This window comes from Musca autumnalis, unplaced genomic scaffold (genome assembly GCF_047663935.1).
Source record: "Musca autumnalis isolate F117 unplaced genomic scaffold, ASM4766393v1 scaffold_4, whole genome shotgun sequence".
Taxonomy (NCBI): Eukaryota; Metazoa; Arthropoda; class Insecta; order Diptera; family Muscidae; genus Musca; species Musca autumnalis.
The window spans coordinates 27,995,677-28,016,678 of NW_027411977.1; the positions used below are offsets into that span (position 1 = coordinate 27,995,677).

Consider the following 21,002-nt stretch of genomic DNA (forward strand, 5'->3'; position numbering starts at 1 on the left):
TTATTTATCCTTCGTTGGAGACATAAAACTTTCCACCTGAAATTTGTCGGCGGGGGTCCACGTTTTCGTGTAGGCCCCATAGAACGGTACCTACCGATTTTCGGTATTTTGTATGTCCACGCCTTCGTATAGTCCCCACAGAATGATACCTTCTGATTTTCGGTATTTAGAAGCTTGTGGCCTCAATATACCACCGAAATGGCTGAAATCTGGTATTTAGTCTTCGTTGGGGGTAGAAAACTTTCCACATAAAATTTGTCAATATAGCCCCCATAGAACATTTCCTCCCGATTTTCTTTTTTTTAATGTTGTGGCCAATATCCCTTTGAAATGGCTGAATGGTCAATGGTATTTAGTCTTCGTTGGAGGTATACAACTTTCCACCAGAAATTTTTGGGTATAGGTCCACGTATTCGTATTGTCCCCATAGAACGTTACCACCCGATTTGCAGTATGCATTTTGAAGATTCTTGGCTCAATAGCCCACTGCAACGGAGGAAATTTGGAATTTAGTCTTCGTTGGGGATAAAAAAACTTTCCACCTGCAATGTGTTGTTATGTTATGACGTCACATAATAACTCCTTTAATGGGAGTTTTTTATCAGTTAAGCTATGCTGCTTCTTTCCTTTTATAAACAAAAAGAAACTAATTGTTCCTATTTATTTTATTTTGTCAGCGTTGCGTGCTGGTCAACTTCTCAAATATCCAAAACCTACCGTTTCTTATTAATATCTGGTGTTTTAATTAATTATCTTCAAAATCATGTCATTTACCAAGGAAAATCTTTAAAATCTTGAATGCATTATATAATTATCTTTAGTATTACAAAATTTTTGGTATATTCCAAATATGATTATGCATATAAGCGTAGGTTCGAATTTAATTAAAATCCTTCATGTAGAAATGTTCATGTCTGTGGGGCGAAATACCTGTATGTCAGTATATTTTTAACAGAGATATAAAATACATACCACCTGCAGCTAAAGGAAAATCATTTGAATGGTAGTAACAGCACAAACGGTTACATGAACATGAACAAGAACTGCAACAACAAAATTACAGCATTTATATCAATAATGATGACAACAACAACAGCGACACATGTAAAGCATGCACACTCACACATACATACCGGCACACAAACACAAACTTGTTTAAGCAATGGTATTTATTTCATGTTTTCAATTAAAACAAACGAACAGCAAAGAATGAACGACATACGCACTCGTTGGAAATGTGTCACGTTACTGCATGTGTGACGTTATACGCTTGATGGTGTACGGTGCCTGACTGCTACAGATGTAGTATAAATGTATGTATGGCTTGGACACACAAAGCTAAAAAATATGAGTGGCATAAGTTGGTCTCGTAGCATTACATTGTAACCATTTGCACAAAGCCAGCCGGCACCTGAGAGTGAAGGTGTGTGATTTCATGTTTGTATAACTGGGTAAGTGGAGTGCGTGAGTTTGTTTTTATGTGTTACACAAATATCTACACATGTCTATGTATGTGTGTGTATATGCATGAATTTGTATATTCCCAGCTAGCATTTGGAAGTGACTTACTCACTTCCTCTACCAAAAGTAATCGCTTTCTGAACTTCCTTTCTATAAAAGAGCGATACTTTATCATTTTACAATAACAAATGTATTACTGTTCAAATTAGATCGATCTGCAAGAACTACCTAGTGTCACAGAAGAAGATGAAAATTCTGCATTTGATTGTTTACACAAACAATTTACATTGTTTTACTATTTCTTCTCGTGAGAGAGATAAGGTGAGAGTTTTACAGCTACTCCAAGTATTTGAAATATCAACAATAAGAAAAATATCAGTCAGTTTGATATTGTAAGTGCGAAAGGTTCGTGGAAAAGTGAAATTGAAAAAATTAAATTAATATTTAAACATTTATAAATTGAAATGCAAAAAAGTGCAGTGACTAAATAATTGTGAATGATAAAAAGCAGAAAAAATAATAATATGTATTGTGTATAATGTGAGTGATATTTAGATAAGAAAAAATAAATTTCATTTTCTTTATCATAGAGTGAATTTGAATATTAGAAAAAAAAACAAAAATTGAAAAAATTCCAAAAAGTCAAAAGTGCCAACAGTACTTATTACACTCATTCGACAAAGAAAATTAAAACAAATAAGTTTGCAGAAATAATGATAATATAATTTGACTGTTAAAATGTACACATTTTCGATTTTAATTTTTGTTTTATTTATTTATTAATTTATTTATTTATTTATTTATTTATTTATTTATTTATTTATTTATTTATTTATTTATTTATTTATTTATTTATTTATTTATTTATTTATTTATTTATTTATTTATTTATTTATTTATTTATTTATTTATTTATTTATTTATTTATTTATTTATTTATTTATTTATTTATTTATTTATTTATTTATTTATTTATTTATTTATTTATTTATTTATTTATTTATTTATTTATTTATTTATTTATTTATTTATTTATTTATTTATTTATTTATTTATTTATTTATTTATTTATTTATTTATTTATTTATTTATTAATTTATTTATTTATTTATATATTTATTTATTTATTTATTATTTATTTATTTATTTATTTATTTATTTATTTATTTATTTATTTATTTATTTATTTATTTATTTATTTATTTATTTATTTATTTATTTATTTATTTATTTATTTATTTATTTATTTATTTATTTATTTATTTATTTATTTATTTATTTATTTATTTATTTATTTATTTATTTATTTATTTATTTATTTATTTATTTATTTATTTATTTATTTATTTATTTATTTATTTATTTATTTATTTATTTATTTATTTATTTATTTATTTATTTATTTATTTATTTATTTATTTATTTATTTATTTATTTATTTATTTATTTATTTATTTATTTATTTATTTATTTATTTATTTATTTATTTATTTATTTATTTATTTATTTATTTATTTATTTATTTATTTATTTATTTATTTATTTATTTATTTATTTATTTATTTATTTATTTATTTATTTATTTATTTATTTATTTATTTATTTATTTATTTATTTATTTATTTATTTATTTATTTATTTATTTATTTATTTATTTATTTATTTATTTATTTATTTATTTATTTATTTATTTATTGGTCATTGCCACTATTTTATGGTAAAAAATGCAATATCTTTCAAACAATGTACTTATTTGTCGCCTAAAGGTACTATATCCAACAAGCATTTTCTATCGCCCATTACCCGAAGCAGTCACTCCCGGGCGATAGAAACACACATCCCCGATATCGCATTCTAATTGATGTAGGCACACCGTTCGGGAAGAAATGAACCACGCACTCGTTTCCTCATAAATGTGTCTCATGCGTTGTCTTTGAAAGAATCGCTTTAGTCCAGAGTCGAGAGTCACGATGGCGATATTTTTATGAGGAAACGAATGCGTGGTTCATTTCTTCCCGTACGATGTGCCTAAATCAATTAGAATGCGATATCGCGGATGTGTGTTTCTATCGCCCGGGAGTGACTGCTTCGGGTAATGGGCGATAGAAAATGCTTGCTGGGTTTGTACATAACTTACAAATACGTAACGCCAGCATCAACAACATTGCTATTTGTGTGCATAGTCGGTGAACTGTAAAACAAGCATATGAACGAGCGAACGAAGACCGTTAATACGTGTTAGCATACTAACGTTAAATATTGGCTATATACCACCTTTACAGAGAAGTCTCACAAAAATAATCGGGAGGGAATTGGTACAAATCCATGGGTTCTACGCGACAGAATCACAGCAAAAAACACATAGGATGAAATCTAAAGCAAACGAAATATAACAATGAATGTTACTTAATATCCGTACGAGTGGTTTGCCTTACTAGCCAAATAACACAGATCTGGGTTTGTTGTCGGCTGACCTTCCTTTTTTGCCATTAAGTGGGTGGGAGAGAGCGACCATTCAATGTTTGTTTATATATTAATAAGCGCATTGTTGTTATTGGTATTGCCAATGTTGATATTGTTTTGGGTTATGCTGGTCATGGGCGAAATAGGGTTTCCATTTTTATACCCTCCACCATAATTTTTCATTCCGTTTGTAACACATCAAAATATTCGATGGAGACCATATAAAGTATATACTTGATCAGCATAAAATAGCCATATCCATCTGTCCGTCCGTCTGTTGAAATCAAGATACAACTCGCAATTTTTAAGACAGAGCTTTATAATTTGGTATAGAAGTTTCTATTCAATTTGATACTTTGAAGGCTATAGCCTCATTATCACACCGAAATGTCTGAATTTTGGAACTTAGCCTTTGTTGGGGATACAAAACTTTCCATCTGAAATTTGTCGGTAAAGACTTACGCCTTCATATAGCCCCCATAGAACGGCACCACCCGATTTTCGGTATTTTGAAGTTTTAGCTTCATTATCACACCAAAATGGCTGAAATTTGGTACATAGTCTTCGTTGGGGGTACACAACTTTTCCACAGAGTTTCGTCGGTATAGGCCCACGCCTTCATGTAGCCCCTATAGAACGATATTTCCCAATTTGCGGTATTTTGAAGGTTGTGGCCTCAATGTTCCACCGAAATGGCTGAAATTTGCTACTTAGTCTTCGTTGTAAGTACAACATTTTCCACCTAAAATTCGTCGGTGTATGTCCACGTTTTTCGCGTAGCCCCCATTGAATGATACCTCCCGATTTTCGGTATTTTGTAGGTTGTGTCCTCAATATCCCACCGAAATGACTGAAATTTGGTACTTAGCCTCCGTTGAAGATATTAAACTTTCAAACTGAAATTTGTAGGTGTAGGTTTACACCTACATATAGACCCCATAGCACAGTAACTACCGATTTTCTGTATTTTGATGGTTTTTGCCTCATTAACTCATCAAAGTATATGAAATTTGCTATTTAGTCTACGTTGAGGTATACAACTTTTCAACGGAAATTTGTCGGTATAGGTCTACGACTTCGTATAGCCCCTATAGAACGGTACCTACTTATTTTCGGTATTTTGAAGGTTGTGGCCTCAATATCCCATCCAAATTGCCTAAACTTGGTATTTAATCTTCGTTTGAGGTATACAACTTTCCACCTGGTCTTCATAAAGCCCCATAGAACGGTACCTACCTATTTTCGGTATGCATTTTGAAGATTCTCGTCTCAGTATCTCACTGAAACTGCTGAAATTTGGTATTTAGTCTTCGTTGGGGATAAAAAAAAACTTTCCACATGAAATGTGTTGTTATTTTATGACGTCACATGATGACTCCCTTAATGGGAGTATTTATTATCAAGATATTCGGCTCCTTTCCTTTCATAAACACATGGGAACTAATTGTTCCTATTTACTTTAATACACTTCGTGGTGGAGGTTATAAAGAGTTCGGCCCGTCCGAATTTAATGCCGTTTGTATTGTAAAATTTGGGAAATATTTCCATGTTATTCGTCCGTCTGAATAGTTATCACGATAACTTTCGACCGGATCCGCTGATTTTGTCCAATACTTCAGGTACCTTTCACACAAAATGTTAAGCAACATTTTTGCAACAGATTGTCCTCTCGGTCCCGGAGATAATGGCTCAAAAGCTCTAAAAATCCCAGCTTACACCAATTGAAATGAGTGGTAAATTACCAATACAGTATGCGGTTTGGCCGAAACTTTGCACATAGTAAAATTCCTAACTCTCATCATCTATATCGGACAACACCTTCGGGTGCGTCCTAGGGATCTGGACTAGAAAACACATTTGGAAAGTTATATTGGTAGACTTAGCTATTGCTCCCATATGTATGTTTTCATCCGATTATGTACATATTTAGAGGGAAGTAGTGTATCATATAGATTGACACGTCTGACTTTGGTCCTTTTCTTAGAAATTATAATTAAGATAGGAAACTAATAAACTCTCCTAAAAGGAAAGTGATTTTTTTATTGATCGGAGTTTTTCGTTAGAACTGTTAGAATTGATTTTTCATAGAAACCATATAATTAGTTAAAGCTTAGAGATGTATGCAGCCAAACACTGAACTTGCCGCATATATCTGATCAACGAATTTGGGCAAAACTAACAAAACTTCTTGAAGGCGGTGTAGAACCATAATGTTGATTCATTGAAGGAACTGTTGGACATGACCCAGGTTAAAGGTAAAGAGATGTGTATAGAGGAAAATAACCTCTACAAACTGTAAATTGAGAGCTAGTGCCGCATTGGTTTCTCCAATGACAAACCTTCAGGTATCAGTACCATACCAGCGAAGAAGGACATTGGAATCGACTGTGTCTACACTTACCAGCTTAGCGTTAGCTGATTGTCCCGAAAGTAGCACGGACTCATCCGACAGCAGAACATATAGTCCTTGGGAGGTTGAAAATGCAGCATCAACGAGCTCAAAGCTCAAATCTGTCGTTCCACAAATCTGCAATGGTATTACCAGTTTTCCGCTGAGGGTCCTCAATAATGAATCTATATGGAATTAAGTTCAGTACGCCAAAATTGAAAAATGGAAAAGCTCAAACAATCGCAGAAGAACTCCAGATATGTTAGATGAGTTCAACTTGGGGATCCATTGTGAGGACTGTTGATATATCATCTTCACAAAATGTTCGAAATCGCATTCCACGCGCTGCCATGGAAGGTTGCACCATGGGTCGACTAAATACCCAAAGACCGAGTACTTGTTTGCGCCTTTAGGCTAAAGGGGGTAATACACTTTCATATTACAAAAATGTCCCTCACCGAAATAATGGTTTTAGACCCCAAATATATTTGGACGATTTGTTCTAAAATTTGGCCTTCGTAATATTTTGCCCAAACTTAGTTCAAGTTCGAAGGTGTGTCTTATCGGCCCACTTCTTCGTGTACCTCGCCCACATAAGATCAGAATTTTTCGGTAAAATTTTGAAGACGATAACTCTTGAAGGCAATAACTAATTTGGTCCATACTTTGTACATCGTAATATTTCTGCGAAATACATATAGATCAAGTTCGAATTAGGACTATATGGGTCCACCACTTCGGGTATCTTTCATACAAAACTTCAGAAAAGTTTAAGAGCTGCTATCCAATCCCATTGATTTTTGTTATAGCAACTTATATTCACTTCCTCCTATTACGATGGTACAATTTTTGCCGGCAAGCCCTTTGCAAGCCCTTACTTCCTGATGAAGTTGCCCGAAAACTCTATGGCACAACTATGGAGGGCACTATAACTCTCGAAAGGATCAGCCGATGCGGTCCAAAATTTGGCCTTCGTAGAATTTTGTCCAAACTTAGTCCACTTCTGTAAGTACGTCCCCCACAAAAGTTCAAAACATTTCAATAAAATGGTGTGCACGATAAATGTGGGTCATAGTTTGCACTACGTAGTGTACCTATCAGTCATATATCAGGTTCGAATATGAACGATATCGATCTATTCCATCGGATACCCCCAACACACAATTTTGGAAAAGGTGCAGTTTAATACCTATTATCAAATAGTTTTGATTTGTTTACAGAAGGTTTTTAACTGTGGCCAAAAATAGAAGAAGTTGTTGTAGGTGCATTAATTTTGGTACACATATCTAATTTAGAATTACAATCTCCAGGACAAGAAACTGGGATGATCGGTCCTTGTCTTCCTATAGCCCCCATAGGACCGTACCTCCCCAATTTCGGTATTTTGAATGTTGTGGCCTCAATATTCACCCGAAATTACAGAAATTTGGTGTTCACTCTTCATATTTTTTGTGAGCTTATTGAATACATCAAACTCTTGTCTTTATATATGAGAATTTTCTTTTAAAAACTATTTGGCCGATTAATGTTGGAAAACGGTAAATTTTTTCTGTTAAATCGAATTTTGGCATTCGATATTCAGCATTTTTTTTAAAAAAAATTATGTTTTCAAAAATCTCTAATTTTAAAGTAAGATTATTACGTACTTAATAAGCCCTCAAAAATATGTGATGATCGATTCATTAGTTTTTGATATACACTTTCATAAAATTTTTTCCCACTCCATATACATACATACATATGTTCCCACAACATCCCCGAAGGGACAAGGGAGACTTCTCTCATATCAATGAGTGCACGCCGATTCATATTGGCTCAATGATATGGGACCTACTTTTTATTGCCGAGTCCGAACGGCGTGTCTTACGACACCACTTGTAGAGAAGTGTTTCATGGCTTAAATACTCAGGAAATGTCGCCAGCATTACTGAGGGGGAATTTTGCCACCGTTGAAAATTTGATGTTGCTTCGCCTGGGATTCGAACCGCAGACCTTCTGAGTGCAAGGCGGACGTGCTAACCATTGCACCACGGTGGTCCCACTCCACTAATTTTAAAATTTGGCTCACAAAGTCGATGTACTAAGTACCACAGACTTCGGTAGCTGTAGACACCATATGATCTCTGTTTACTTCCAAACAAAATTAAATCCATGTTTATTACATCCAAAGCAACTTTAAAAATTTATTTTAGAACGATAAATTACTTTAAATATTAAAATTTTTGAGCATAATACAAGTTATTAATTTTAGTAAAATAAGAACAAAAATACATAGTTTCTACAATTATCGGATTTAAACCTTCCATGGCCATGGACAAAACTACTTGACAAATCAATACCATAATTCAAATTCCTTGAAATTTAAATGCTTACTATAAATTCTCATCAATAAATTTGTATTCCGAAGTACTTGATGTTGACCATTTTACGACGGTATATGGCTTTTCAGGTTTTCCATATTTTCTGAGAAAATGACTCAAAAGCTGTAAAAATGGCAAAATTTGCACACCGTAATATTTCTGAGAATCTTATTTAAGTTAGAAAGTGGACATCGGTCCACTTTAAAGTTAAAAAAAATTTCACAGCTATGCTGTTAATGTCTTGTTATACCCTCAGCCTTTTGATACGATAAAAAGGTGTCTTACAAGGACACAATTGCGAGTCTATTTAGCCCTGTCTGTCGGTCTGGCCTGTAACGCACGCTAACTATCGCAGGGAGTAACTGAATGCGTAAAAAAATTGTAAATCCCCTCAGTGTAATGTCGGCATAAATTTCCTGAGAATTTCAGCCATGAAAAAACTTCTATACAAATAGTGTCGGAAGACACGTAAGCCCCATATCATGGAGCCAATAAAAGTCTCCCTTGGGAGATATTGTGGGATCACAAATTTGGTGAGTTACGTATGTGTTTTACTCACAGTATTCTTGGACTGCAATAACGTGGTTCATCATGCATTCTTGCGGCAGGGTCGTACGGACTTTAAGGAATACTACCTTCGAAATTCGTCAGAAAAGCACAGAATTGTGGACAACCAAATAACGGATTTTGCATCATGATAACGCACCAGCTCACATATCGATACTTGTGCGTAATTGACTGGCCAAAAATAAAACCGTTATCAACCACGATATCAAAACTGAAATTAAAATAAAGTTTTTTGTTGTTTTTATCAGACCTTTTTTGTATGTTTGTGTAATATTTTCGTCATCCTTAGTTTAGGCTCGAAGATGGGTACCTCCTCCACAAATGTTAAAAAATGTTCGCTAAAATGGTGAGCGATAACTAAGCACATCACAATATTGATTAAAGATGGAATTTTGACTATGCCTGTCCACTCCTTCAGGTACCTTCCACACAAATTTTCATATAGTAAAGTTTTTTTCGAGGACCATAGACCAAACCTGTAACAAACCCAGTCAGTACCAATTGAAATGACTGATGAACACGATAACTTACGAAATTCGTATTTGATTTGGCAGACATTTTGCACGTCGTAAAATGTCTTTCAAAAGTACATCAACCTTTAAAGGGTCTATATCGGATAACGACTTCGGATACCTCGCTCAAAACAGTTCAACATGTCCATTTAGTGCAGTTTAAGGAATGTCTAAAGATCGTTTCAAAAAATTTACCCAAGGTGCATGCTGTCTGACATAATGTCTGTCAGGTCTAATAGCTGTAACTCCACAACATTCCCGAAGGAGCTCAATGAAATGGGACCTACTTTTTATCGCCAAGACCTAACGGGGTGTCTTGCGACACCACTTGTAGAGAAGTTTTTCATGGCTGAAATACTCAGGAAATGTAAGCCAACATTATGCTAAGGGAATTTGTCACCATTGAAAATGTTGATGTTCTGGTTGGGGATTGAACCGCAGTGAAAGACAGACATGCTTACCACTCTTCTAAAATGCTGAATCTTATTGTGACCAGCGAAAATGTATACAACCAACTAAATAAAAAAGAAGAGAATGATACCCAAAATAAGGTACCTTTTTAAGTTAGACTACGACTATGTAAAAGCTCAACGCTTTTGCGCTTGAAACCAAATCAATTTATTAGCAAATTTTAAGCATTTATTGGAAAAGTCCATAATCGTTAACATGAATACCCAAAAATGCTTTATATTTTTGTTGGCAAGTTCATACGTCCAAGTAATAATTCAATAATTGTTCCACAAACATCCCTGAAGGGACAAGGGAGACTTCTCTCATATCAATGAGTGCAGCCGATTCATGTTAGCTCAATGATTATGGACCTACTTTTTATCGCCGAGACCTAACGGCTTGTCTTAAGACAATACTTATAGAGACGTTTTACATGACTGAAATATGCAGGGGATGTCGCCATCATTACTAAGGAGTATTTTGCCATCGCACAGTGGCCGAATCTCCGAAAAACCAGGCAAAAACTCGAAAAATTTTATCAATTTAAACTAAATAGGGTCAAATATTGTTTATGGGATCCCACAGCGTGTAGTTATAAAAAAATATATACGTTTCTTGTGGTGGTGTAAAAGCAGGTCACAATGACCCTATTTGAAAAAAAAATATTTTCTCAATATTTATGTTGTTTATTAAAATATTACAATATCAAAAATAAACAACGGTTTTTAAATATTTTTTGTTTTGTAATTACAATGAAAGGTATGTGAAACGAACTTAAAATGTTCAGTGTCGCCAACGAAGTGCGAGTTTTTTAATAATTGATGTATGTACTTGTTGATTTTTTTTCAAAGTCAATTTTCGGTAGCGTTTTTTGTACATATTTGCACTTTTCGTTTTTATGTGATATTTTGTCTTGGAGATATGTACAAATTTTCTTTGATTCAGAATGTCCCAACATAATATAGGGCCCCTTCCTGGCGTTTGGGTATAATTTAGAGCTTTGATGTATTCTAGGACCTATAGTAAAACATTATGGGCAACAAATTTCTAGATCACATTTAATAGGAGATGTTTAAAGATTTGTATAAAAAGGGACCAAAAAGACCCCTTTTATGATTCGCACGAGGGTATTTTTTAAAGAAAAGTAGTGTAAGGATTTCAGATAATTTTAACTCAAATATTTCCAAAACTGTAGAAATGGTAGAAGCTTGCACCCCTATTTTAGTTTCTTGGCTTTTTTTTGGCAAAATTGATACCGATTTTTCCTTGGTATGTAATACAAATAGAGATTTCATTTCTTTGGTGACTCATAGTGGAATTTAGGGGAGAACAGTTTTTGTCTTTGACGCCATTTTTCTAAAATGATGTTGGCAAAATTGTCATACCTTGCCAAGTAAAACCGTGAAAACATAAAAAACCCTAAAAATCTGAACTTTGACCGCGATTTATTTGAAAATCCATCCAGCGATTTTTTTGTTTTTTTGATATTCCCCATCTATGAACATTGTAGTTTCAGAATCCGCAAAAACTACCCAGGTGTAATCACCTTTCATTTAATATTAGTTAAGCCGCACCGTGATATTGGTGTATACCGTACACAGTCCAATTTAGTAAGAAAAATTCACCAGTATTTGGTCGGAACCTCTCAAAAATAATCAGTGGCAATCACCGGCCGCCACCATTGCATATTATCCACTTGACTCGTTGTTGTTTCTGTTCAATATTTATATTAATACATGACTTTATTTTGTAGCTTTTGTAGCTGGTATTGTGGAACGAACAGTTTTCATGTTTACAAAATGCCACCAAATTTATTGGTTTTTGTTTCAACCAAGCCTTTTGTTGGTGTTGTTTCAATTAAATACAACTGTCTCGCTCCCTTGTTCTCCCGGCTTTTGATGAGTTGTTTACAGGGATTGTCATTAACAGTTTTTGTGTTTATTGTGTACTTTTTTGTGGTTGTTATCATCACCGCTTTGTTTTATGTTCAAATTTAAATGTATTTTAAGTTAATATGTTTTCCATTTTCCACAAAACATAATGATAATGATGGCTATTTTAATTTATATTATTTTTAAATGAATTACAATAACAAAGAGGTTTTGGAGCTCGCTGTTGCTGTTGATGATGCTCATTGTTTATGGTTAATGATTTTGGGGTGGAATACATTTTTTTTGGTAGAAAAGGTTAAACCAATTTTGTTTAATGATAATGTTACAGGCAAACAGATAAAATTTAATTGTGCTTATGTCACATAAACACACATAAGGGTCATTATTTGTAATGTAACAAAGCAGAAGACCCTAATATATTAAAGTTATTGTAATTAATATTGTTCAAAAACATTTTATTAGAGATTATAAACAAATAAAAGCTTGAAACCCGGGAGAAGGGGTATTTTTTGTTGAGTGGGTCTTGGATTGGTATAATCGCCGTTCAAATCCATATGAAATTCATATGATATTGTATCAACTGCAATGCAGGTGGTATTCAGAATTATTGTATGTAATTACAATTACAAATTCATATTTTGTCCAACACTTCTATTTGATTGAAGATTCTCTTAGTTTTTTTTTTTTTTTCAAAACGTGGAAGCCTGACCTTTGGAGTTTGAGCCCGTATAGGTTTGATACATTTGTTTGTTGCAACGAATTTATCGGTATAATAAAAAATTAGATATACTTTACTATACTGTTCCCCTAAATACGTGCTGGTATAGTGATGATAAACACTTTTTAAATATTTTATGTTATTTTATCCTTCATAAATATGTTTGATTTAATAGTTTGGCCCCTTTCGAGGCAAATTAGTGGACTCTAATTTCACCATTCTCAAATACCCAACAATTACGTAAAAAATTATTTATATAAATATAAAAATTCTATTTTCAACACGTTTTTTGTAATATCACATAATTTTTTATGTACATCCTTTTAATATTTAAAATTAATTGACAGTTTTTTTTTTTTGTATTTTTTTGCATATCAACAATTCTGCATTTTTATAATACTCGTAATGACTTGCTGACGTATGTCTTTTGCCATTATTTTAGAATGTGTAAATTATACATTGGTTTGGGTTGAATAAACTATAACTCAAAAAAAAAAAAAACAACAAACTATATATCCTTTGTCATCGATACTCACAATATTGTCGTTTTTGTTTTGTTGTTGTTGTTTTGTTTTCATAATTAAACATAGCAGAAAATGCATTCCATTATGCTTGAATGATTACTGTGGTTCGTTTACAGTCTGTCGGGCTATCAATTAAAATTTTGTTTATGCTTCATCTATTCGCTAATACTCGTACGTACTTATTGCCATGAATCCATTATCAATATTTATTAATGAGTCTCAGCTCTTTGGTAATTAATATTTCTATTTAATTAATGAAATGTTAAATTAACGACTAGTTTGTGGCGAATTCGAATGGTTAATATGTTTTGAATTTAAAATTAAAGTTTTAACAGTGACCAGAATAATGTTTGCTAATCAAAATATACACCAAGAACGCAATTCATTTATCTTTGACTGACAAAAAGGTATAAGGGGATACCAATGCAGAAAAATTTAACTTTTGAGAGTAAAATACCTATACAAAAAATGTTTAAAGAACTAACAACAAAAATGGATGGATGTATTAGCTAATATTGCGGGATCTCTGTGTTGTTTGACCACCTACTGCAAACTACTTTGCATCATAGATAAAAATGAGATTTTCTACACCTATTGTAAGGTGTCTAATAAAAACGGATATATTTGCATAAGAACAAGAAATTCACAATTTCCTAACGGAATATATTAGTCTATTCCGTCTCCTACATATTATCTCACCACAACTAAATTTGGGCATTGGTATGAACACTAGGGTTATAATTTTTTGAACACTCATATCCCTGTATCATAGCGTGATTAGTTTCTCACGCACAAAATGATGTTAACATTTGAATTTATCAGAATTATGGGCAATTTTTGAAGTATCTGTAAGCATATATATAATTGGCAATTTTTTAAACGTTAAAGCCACATGAGATAAAACTAATATAATACAAACAGACATAATAGGAATATAATTATTATTTTAGTTATTAGTAGGCTTAATTTTATTCATTCACGCAACGGGAAATAATTTTTGAGAAAAAATGTTTTTATATTTCAATGGAATACACGTTATTGCCTACAATGCGTCCATTGAGCTCGGACCGACTCTGGAAGTTGGTTCCTATAATATTGAGGTAGTAAATGACTTCGTCTACCTCGGCACCTCCGTAAACACAACAAACGACATCAGTTGTGAAATAAAAAGAAGAATTGTATTGGCCAACAGATGCTACTTTGGTTTAAGTAAGCAGTTTAAAAACAAAGCCAAATCTCGTCAAACAAAAATAAACACTGATACTACCCGTGCTGATGTATGGCTCCGAAGCCTGGGTACTTGCGCAAGCAGATATGGCAGTGCTTGGTGTGTTTGAGAGAAAAATTCTTCGAAAGATCTACGGATCAATCTGCGTTGACGGTGAATATCGACGTCGCATGAACCACGAGCTGTATCTGCTATACAACGACATCAATATTGTTAAACGTATCGAGATGCAGCGATTGCGTTGGCTAGGCCATATCATAAGAGTGAGCGATGATGAACCCGCTAAAAAGGCGTATAAATACGGACCGCTTGGCGGTACACGCAGAATTGGCAGGTCAAGGAATAGATGACGCAAACAAGTGGATAATGAGATGAAAAGGCGCGGCATTCCAGAGTGCGAAGCAACAAATAGAGAGAAATGGAGATCTTTTCTTAGTTCGGCCTATGGAACAAATGTTCTGTAATGGGCCAGCTAAGTAAGTAAGTACTCGTTATTTTAGTGATTAATAGACAAAAGTTCATTCATCCGTGTTACAGAAATCATTATTGAGAAAAAATAATGGCAAAAATTAATAATCGTAATGCACACTAGCTTTATGACATTTGGCTCTTTTTTTCTGGCTTAACCTTACATTTTATAGAGCTATGTCCAAAGAAAGAATCACAGAATACTCCATGGGCAACATAATACTTGTGTATGATTTTTCAATATATCCACTGCATCTACCTAAAATTGATGCCGACATTTAGAAGCCGAAATTTCGGAATTTTTTTTAATTTGTTTAATAATCCGGACGCGCAACAATATGATATTCAAAACTCATAATAGGATTATAGTACTCGTGATTTTACGTCCTTTAATGCATATCACATGACACGGTGTGCCTTAACCAAATTTAAATGGAAGGTGCTTACACCTGGGAAGTTTTTGCAGATTCTGAAACTACAATGCTCATAGATGAGAAATATCAAGAAACAAGAAAAATCGCCGGATGGATTTTCAAATAAGTCGCGATTTAAGTTCACATTTTTAGGGGTTCTTAAGGTTTTCTTGGAAACCGAGACTCCTATGTAAGTGCGCCTAAGGAAATGTTGTAGCTGTGAAAATTCTCCACAAGATTTATCTTTATGATATTTTCGTAGGTTTTACCGTTTTTGAGATATAGAAGTTCTAATTGAGACAATGCACTGTCTGTATCGCCTCCTTATAAAACAATGTCATTACTGGAATTTCCCAAATTTAACTTATATATCTTGAAAATAGTACAAAAAATAAATCATTAAATCTTGTAGACAATTTTCACAGCTTCAACATTTTCTTTAGTCCCATTTTGATATGACTTGCGGTTTCCAAGCAAAATCTTGAAGACTTAAGATAACAACCTAAAAATAACTGAACTGAACCTCTATATCTCAAACATGGTAAAACCTACGAAAACCCCTAAAAGACTTGTAGAGAATTTTCAAAGCTACAACATTTTCTTTAGACTCATTTCGATACGACTTGCGGTTTCCAAGCAAAATAGTGAAAACCTAAATAGAACCTAAAATTGTGAATTTTTATCGCGATTTATTTAAAAATCCCTCCGTCGATTTCTTCTGTTTTTTTATTTTTCTTATCTATGAACATTTCTGTTTCAGAATCCGCGAAATCTTCCCATGTTTAACTGGTTTTCATTAAAAGTTGTTAAGGCGCACTGAGCATGATACTGTTTTATAAGAAGGCGATACAGTTGAACTTCTATATCTCAAAAAGGGAAAACCTACGAAAATATCGAAAAGGTCAATCTTGTGAGAATTTTCACAGCTACAACATTTTTTAGGCCTATTTACATAGGACTAGCGGTTTCCAAGCATAAAGAAAACCTAAAGAAGCCCTAAAAAGGTGAACTTAAATCACGATTCATTTGAAAATCCATCCGGCGATTTTTTTTGTTTCTTGATATTTCTCATCTATGAGCATTGTAGTTTCAGAATCTGCAAAAACTTCCCAGGTGTAAGCATCTTCTATTTAAATTTGGTTAAGGCACACCGTGATGAGTGTGCTTCTTACTAGTAATTGGAGTCGAAGGGCTAAAATTTGATGCGTGAATTTTCTTAAAAACTCTATTTTTTGCGTGTAAAATTTACAAGTGTCATTCAACATCTTTTGAACCCCGCGTGAATTTAGTTTTTTTTACGCAACGGATCCGATGAGCCCTTCTGCGATGGAATCCATCCGCGGATATAGATACCTTGAAAATAGGAAAATTAGTAAAAATATATTTTGACAAAATCGCGTACCAAACCGCGATTTTCTTTAAAAATGTTTTCATGAATGGAATCCTTTATACGCGATTATAATATTTGCAAAATGTGAGGCACATCCGCGGTTCTTGAAGAATCTATTTGAAATAGGTGTATATTTACGCATTTTTGATAGCCGCTAATGAAACCAGATGCCCATCAAAATCTTATACATATTGCGCGACTTTTACCCACTTTATGGTTTTTGACATTGTGCAACTGACGGCACACAATGGCCGCTGAGTAAAACATCGAAATATGCATAGATATTGAAAGATATTGATTCGCTGTATCCCAAATCGGATGCGCTTTAACCGACTTTAACAAATTCGCGAATAACAGACTTTTTAATTTTCATATTTTTGAATGATTGTAATTTCAATATTACTCTTATTTCCCATCCTTATAAGTTATCACAGTAAGCAGTTAAGCTTTCGCGAAGGTAAACCATATTTCTTGATAAAGTTTTAGCAGTATACATACATTAATTATAGTATGTGATTTTAGCGAAATAGTTGGAGAACTTCCATATATTTTTTCTAATCAAACCAAAATATATATTTGGAATAATATTTTTCTCCTTTCTTCTCCTTTGTTGTTGCTGTAATATGAAATTTATAAAGCCAAAGTTTATAATTTTTGTTTCATAGTTATTTACGCGTAGTCTAGATTCTGTAAGTATTTTTTAAATTATTATATAATAAGAAAATCTAAATTGTTTTTCTTTATAACTTTTGCGCGCATAGGCCAATTTTGTGAACGCGATCAGATTTGAAACCACAATTTTTTTCCTTAAACTCTATACCAAAAAATTGTAGATGTGCCCGCAAATTTTTTTTTTAAAATTTTTCCAAATTTGTCCTTTACCATAAATATTACGATATGCAAAGTATGGACCATTTTAGTGAAAAGTTTTTAACATTTAAGGGGGAGGTACCTGAAGCAGTGGCTCGAGAAGGCTCATAATCGAACTTAAACTATGTTGGGATAAAATATTAGAGAAGACCATATTTTGGACGAATTCGGTTCATCCGTTCCAGAATTATTGAGTACTCCGGTCACCACACATGGTGACATAGAGGTTTCTTAGAGCTTTCGGGACATTTTCTCAGGAAGTATGTACAGTCGTAATGGGGGCAATAAATTCAAGTGGTTGCGAAAAGAATCATAGCGATTCGAGAGCAGCTGTAAAACTTTAATATTGTGTGGGAGGTACTCGAAGCCATGTCCGTCCGTCTTCTGTCTGTCTGTCTGGCTGGAGCGTACGATAACTCTCGAACGGATCAACCGATTCGGTCCAAAATTTGGTTTTCGTAATATTTTCTCCAAACTTAGTTTAAGTTCGGTCCACTCCTTACGGTACCTCCCCCACAAATGTTCGAAAATATTCGGAAAATGTGTGCCCACGAGTAAACGATTTGGTCCATACTTTGCACATCGTGAAAATTCTGCCAGACTTAGATGGGGTTCCAACATGGACGGTCCACTCCTTCGGGTACCTCCCACACAAAATTTCGGTAAAGTTCAGTTTAGGACCTGTTCTTGGATCGCTTTGATTTTTATTGTAGAAACTTGTACTCACTACCCCCTATACGACGGCACAAGTTTCATCAGGGGCAGGTTCATACTTCCTGAGAAAATAGCATGAAACCCCTATGACACCGTGTGTAGTGGTTGGAGTGTGGGTCTAAACTTTGGCCTTCGTAATATTTTGTCCAAACAAAGCTTAAGTTCGAAGACAATCCATATCGGACCACACCTTCAGGTACCTCCCGCACAAAAGTTCAAAAATGTTGGAAAAATTTGTGCGCACGATAAGTCTTGATGGGAGTGACCGATTTGGTGCATACTTTAAACAACCTAATATATTTACCAAATATAGATCAGGTACAAATATGGGCTATATTTGTCCACTCCTTCGGGTACCTCCCACACAAAATTTCGGATAAGTTCACTTTATGACCTGCTCTCGAATAACTTTGATTTTTGTTGAAGCAACTTGCATTCCCTGCCACAATTACGACGGTAAAAGTTTTTTCAGAGGCAAGTCCATTGTTCTTGAGAAAACAGCCCGAAAGGTGTAAAAACCCCTATGACACCACATGTAGTGGCTGGAGAGCACGATAAGCCTCGAACTAATCAACCGATTTGGGACTTCCGCCCAATATTTAAAGAATGTCACTAAAATGGTATGCACGATATCTTGAACGGAGCAATCAATTTGGATATCCCAATATTTTGTCTAAATTTGTTTCTCCTTAGGGTTATTATGTTTTCTGTGGACAAGTCCATGCTTCCTGGAATACTGGTGCAAAAGATATACGATGACCAACTGAAATGACTTGTGGGCGCGATATCTATCGAAAATATATGACTCCCAAAATAAGATTCACTTCCATAGTGGACTATGTCGGTCTATTCCTTTAAGTACCTCCGCCGCAATCCTTTGGAACTTTAATCCTAATTTGTGCGTATGAAGTATTTTTTGGAACAAAATATTTCAAATTAAACTGGCTTAGGGTATATCTCTGTCGGCTAAGCCGTCTGATACTTTTTTACTTGTTTTTTTTTTAGCCTCAATAAACATATTCTTCTTCATAATGGGATCTCTGAAATAAAACGCTTGCATTTAAATTAAAGGGCAACGTCGATTCATATTGACCATGTGATATGGGACCTACTTTTTATCCCCGAGTCCGAACGGCATGTTTTACGACACCATTTTTATTAAAGTTTTTCATGGCTGAAATACTCAGGGAATGGAAGACAACATTATACTGAGAGAATTTGCCACGGTCGAAAATGTTGGTGTTCTGGTCAGGGATTGAACCGCAGACCTTTTGAGTGCTTACGACTGCACCATGTAGGCTTCATAAGCAGCAGAAAATCCCTAATTTAAAGTCAGACGCATAAATACCACTGTGCCACAAAGTTCAATTTTTTTTCAAAATGGTGGGAAAAACTTAGTAGATTATGAAAGTAGATCTAAAAATAAGAGGCACGTGTATCGGCGTTTTTAAAGTTTACATCGGAAAGTAACCAAATTAGGCGGGGCTATTTCCGTCCATTTCTAGTTTTTTTTCGAAATATTCGCGTTAAGATATCTTAGAATCCTTGCATTTTAGGTATATAGTGTCTTTGGCTACTTTACAGAGGAGGATGTGGGGAATATTTTTGTTGGCATTTTTAACCCTCATGTGGTTCATCAAAGGGAACTTTCTGGTCCTTTTTTTCGAAAATCTTTCAAAAACTTGGAAAAGTGATCATATCAAATCCAAATATTCTACAAAATTCTTCAACATGAAATTTTACTATAGGTCTCAGAACACTCCAAATCTGCTAATCTTATCTAATCGTCAGGAATCTCTAAAAATGAGAAAGTCGGACTTCATATGAATTTATACAAAATTTTCCCACAAAACATAATTTTAGGGAGATAACGTCAAAGACAAAACTATTCTTCGTCAAATTTCACTATGGGTCACCAAAGAAATAAAATGTCTATTTGCATTATATATCATGAAAATAGCAGTATCAATTTTGCTGAAAAAAAAACATGAAAATATTTCCAAATTTTTTTTGATGAAATTTTTTCCTTCTTCTTTCAGGTTGATACATGAAAGTAACATGAAACTTGGCTCTAGGTGAAAAGTGTCAAAAGAAGAAAAATTCTACACAAAATTTCACTATGAGTTCCAGAATAAACCATATATCTAGGTATACTATTTTCTTAAGAAAATTAGATTACAAATGTATATATTTTAGAATAAAATTATTTGTTTTAATTTTGGACTGTTAATTTTACATAATTCCATACTGGATCAAAGTCTAACAAAATCCTTCACTTTTTGGGGATGTGGTAAAAAGAAGAGATGTTCCAAATAAAATTTCACTATGAGTCTCTGAATGAAAAAAATCTGTAACCATAACATATAACATTCTTAGCAGCCCTTATTTTTGATGTAGGGTTTAGGGCCATATTTTACTTATTGTATCTAGATTGTCGATGTGATTGGACACTATAAATATCTTATTGATGGATTTCCGTTATGAATTCATACGTAAGGTGTTGTGCGCTCCATTTAAACAGCTTTTGAAATATTTGTGTTGTTGTCGCACAGTGCACTCGTAGCATGTAGCAAGAGATTTATA

General features: G+C 33.6%; 1 protein-coding gene across 3 annotated transcripts in view; it reads right to left on the bottom strand.

Moving 5' to 3' along the window:
* The window catches only part of GluRIB (Glutamate receptor IB), a 323,616-nt gene that overhangs the window by 290,546 nt on the left and 12,068 nt on the right, over positions 1 to 21,002 (bottom strand). The window lies entirely within an intron of this gene.